We start from the raw sequence: 4,779 nt of genomic DNA, 5'->3' as shown, positions 1-4,779 counted from the left end.
CACCATGTGATTCCAACGAATCCAACACCCATATAGTCATGGGGTCTGATCACGTCTTGCTCATGAGAGAGGTTTTGGTCAACGGTTCTGAAACTTTCAGATCCGTTTGTTCTTTACAAATCTTTATGTCATCTTATAGATGCTGCTACTATGTGCTATTCGGAAATACTCCAAATATCTACTCTACTATACGAATCCGTTTCACTACTCATAGTTATTCGGATTAGTGTCAAAGCTTGCATCGACGTAACCCTTTACGACGAACTCTTTAACCACCTCCATAATCGAGAAAAAATCCTTAGTCTATTTAGTTACTAAGGATAACTTTGACCGCTGATTAGTGATTCAATCCTGGATCACTGTGTGTACCTCTTAATAGACTTGCTGCAAGGCACACATCAGGTGCGGTACTCAGCATGGCATACTTTAGAGTCTACGGCTAAGGCATAGAAGACGGACCTTCGTCTATTCTCTTTATTCTGCCGTGGTCGGGTTTTGAGTCTTACTCAAATTCACACCTTACAACGCAACCAAGAACTCCTTCTTTGCTGATCTATTTTGAACTCCTTCAAAAACTTGTCAAGGCATGCATCTTGTTGAAACTTCCATTAAGCGCTTTCGATCTATCTCCATAGATCTTTGATGCTCAACGTTCAAGTAGCTCAATCCAGGTATTCCTTTGAAAACTCCTTTCAAACAACCTTGTATGCTTTACAGAAATTCTACATTACTTCTGATCCACAATATGGCAACCACATATACTTATCAGAAATTCTATAGTGCTCCCACTCACTTCTTTGGAAATACAAGTTTCTCATAAACCTTGTACAAACCCAAAATCCTTGATCATGTCATCAAAGTGTATATTCCAACTCCGAGATGCTTGCACCAGTCCATTTAAGGATCGCTGGATCTTGCATACTTGCTAGTATCTTTAGGATCGACAAAACCTCATGGTTGTATCTCATACAATGTTTGCTCAAGGAAACCGTCGAGGAAACAATGTTTTGACATCCTACATGCAATATTTCATAAATAATGCAGCAACTACTAACATAATTCTAACAGACTTTTAGCATCGCTACGAGTGAGAAAGTCTCATCATAGTCAACTGTTTGATCTTGTCGGAAACATCTTTGCGACAAGTCGAGCTTTTCATAATAGTGACTTATCACTATCATCGTCTGTCTTCCTTTTAAAGATCCATCTTTACTCAATAGTCCTATGACTATCAAGTAGTTCTTCCAAAGTCTACACTTTGTTTTCATACATGGATCCTCTCTCGGATTTCATGGCTTCCAGCCATTTGTCGGAATTTGGGCCCACCATTGCTTTCTCCATAACTCGTAGGTTCACTGTTGCTCAACAACATGACCTCCAAGACAGGGTTACCGTACCACTCTGTAGTAGTACGCGACCTTGTCAACCTACGAGGCTTGTAGTAACTAGATCTGATGCTCGATGATCACCATCATCAGCTTTCACTTCAATTGGTGTAGGCGCCACAGGAACAACTTCATGCGCCCTGCTACACACTGGTCGAAGTGATGGTTCAATAACCTCATCAAGTTCTACCACCCTCCCACTCAATTCTTTCGAGAGAAACCTTTCCTCGAGAAAGGATCCGTTTCTAGAAACAAACACTTTGCTTTCGGATCTGAGATAGGAGATGTACCCAACTGTTTTGGATATCCTATGAAGATGCATTTATCCGCTTTGGGTTCGAGCTTATCAGACTGAAACTTTTTCACATAAGTGTCGAAACCCCAAACTTTCAAGAAACGACAGTTTAGATTTCTCTAAACCTCAGTCTATACTGTGTCATCTCAACGGAAATACGTGGTGCCCTATTTAAAGTGAATGCGGTTGTCTCTAATGCTTAACCCATAAACGATAGTGGTAATTCGATAAGAGACATCATAGCATGCACCATACCAAATAGTGTGTGGCTATGACGTTCACACACATCATCACACTATGATGTTCTAGGTGGCATGAACCGTGAAACAATTTCCACATTGTCTTAACTGCGTACCAAAACTCGTAACTCAGATATTCATTTCTATGATCATATCGTAGATAGTTTATCCTCTTGTTACGACGAACTTCACTCCGAAACAGAATTTAACTTTTCAATATTTCAGACTTGTGATTCATTAAGCAAATACTCTAGTATCTACTCAAATCGTCATTGAAGTAAGAACATAATGATATCCACTGCGTGCCTCAGCACCCATTGGACTGCATACATCAAAATGTATCACTTCCAACAAGTTACTATCTTATTTCATCTCAATGAAAACAAGGCCTTGCTCATGTGGTATGATTTGCATGTCACTAGTGATTCAAAATCAAGTGAGTATAAAGATCCATCAGCATGGAGCCTCTTCATGCAATCTATACCAACATGACTCAAGCGGCAGTGCCACAAGTAAGTGGTACTATCATCATTACCTCGTATCTTTTGGCACCAATATCATGAACATGTGTAACACTACGATCGAGATTCAATAAACCATTGAAGGTGATTATTCAAGAAAATAGAGTAACCATTATTCTCTTTAAATGAATAATTGTATTGCAATAAACACAATCCAATCATGTTCATGCTTAACGCAAGCACCAAATAACAATTATTTAGGTTTAACACCAATCCCGATGGTAGAGGGAGCGTGCGACGTTTGATCATATCAACCTTGGAAACACTTCCAACACGTATCGTCACCTCGCCTTTAGCTAGTCTCTGTTTATGCCGTAGCTTTCATTTCGTGTTACTAATCACTTAGCAACCGAACCGGTATCCAATACCCTCATGCTACTAGGAGTAGTAGTAAAGTATACATCAACATCATGTATATCAAATATACTTCTTTCGACTTTTGCCAGCCTTCTTATCTACCAAGTATCTAGAGTTGCTCCGCCTCAGTGACTGTTCCCCTCATTACAGAAGCACTTAGTCTCGGGTTTGGGTTTAATCTTGGGTCTCTTCATTAGTGCAGCAACTGTTTTGCCGTTTCACGAAGTATCCCTTCTAGCCCTTGCCTTTCTTGAAACTTAGTGGTTTTACAAACCATCAACTATTGATGCTCCTTCTTGATTTCTACTTTCGCAGTGTCAAACATCGCGAATCGCTCAAGGATCATTGTATCTATCCTTGATATGTTATAGTTCATCACGAAGCTCTCACAGCTTGGTGGCAGTGACTTTGGAGAACCATCACTATCTCATCTGGAAGATTAACTCCCACTTGATTCAAGTGATTGTCGTACTCAGACAATCTGAGCACACGCTCAACGATTGAGCTTTTCTCCTTTACTTTGTGGACAAAGAATCTTTTCGGAGGTCTCGAACCTCTCAACAAGGGCACGAGCATGAAATCATAATTTCATCTCTTTAGAACATCACTTATGTTCCTGTTGGGGAATGTCGCATGGGAAACAAAAAAATTCCTACGCGCACGAAGACCTATCATGGTGATGTCCATCTACGAGAGGGGATATGTGATCTACGTACCCTTGTAGACCGTACAGCAGAAGAGTTAGTGAACGCGGTTGATGTAGTGGAACGTCCTCATGTCCCTCGATCCGCCCCGCGAATCGTCCCGCGATCAGTCCCACGATCTAGTGCCGAACGGACGGCACCTCCGCGTTCAGCACACGTACAACTCGACGATGATCTCGGCCTTCTTGATCCAGCAAGAGAGACGGAGAGGTAGAAGAGTTCTCCGGCAGCGTGACGGCGCTCCGGAGGTTGGTGATGATCTCGTCTCAGCAGGGCTCCGCCCGAGCTCCGCAGAAACGCCATCTAGAGGTAAAACCGTGGAGATATGTGGTCGGCTGCCGTGGCAAAGTTGTTTCAAATCAGCCCTAAAACCTCCGTATATATAGGGGGAAGAGGGGGAGCCTTGCCTTGGGGTCCAAGGACCCCTAAGGGCTTCGGCCGAGCCAAGGGGGGCAGCCCTCCCCTTCCAAACCAAGTCCAACTAGGTTTGGAAGGAGGAGGCCTTCCCCCTTTTCCCACCTCCTCTTTTTTTTCTCTTTGATTTTCTTCCTATGGCGCATAGGGCCCTCTTGGGCTGTCCCACCATCCCACTAAGGGCTGGTGTGCCACCCCCAAGGCCTATGGGCTTCCCCGGCGTGGGTTGCCCCCCCTGTGAACTCCCGGAACCCATTCGTCATTCCCGGCACATTCCCGGTAACTCCGAAAACCTTCCGGTAATCAAATGAGGTCATCCTATGTATCAATCTTCGTTTCCGGACCATTCCGGAAACCCTCGTGACGTCCATGATCTCATCCGGAACTCCGAACAACATTCGGTAACCAACCATATAACTCAAATACGCATAAAACAACGTCGAACCTTAAGTGTGCAGACCCTGCGGGTTCGAGAACTATGTAGACATGACCCGAGAGACTCCTCGGTCAATATCCAATAGCAGGACCTGGATGCCCATATTGAATCCTACATATTCTACGAAGATCTTGTCGTTTGAACCTCAGTGCCAAGGATTCATATAATCTCGTATGTCATTCCCTTTGTCCTTCGGTATGTTACTTGCCCGAGATTCGATCGTCAGTATCCGTATACCTATTTCAATCTCGTTTACCGGCAAGTCTCTTTACTCGTTCCGTAATACAAGATCCCGCAACTTACACTAAGTCACATTGCTTGCAAGGCTTGTGTGTGATGTTGTATTACCGAGTGGGCCCCGAGATACCTCTCCGTCACACGGAGTGACAATTCCCAGTCTCGATCCATACTAACTCAATGAACACCTT

The sequence above is a fragment of the Hordeum vulgare genome, chromosome 4H (assembly GCF_904849725.1).
Source record: "Hordeum vulgare subsp. vulgare chromosome 4H, MorexV3_pseudomolecules_assembly, whole genome shotgun sequence".
Lineage (NCBI taxonomy): Eukaryota > Viridiplantae > Streptophyta > Magnoliopsida > Poales > Poaceae > Hordeum > Hordeum vulgare.
This window is presented reverse-complemented; position numbering follows the sequence as displayed.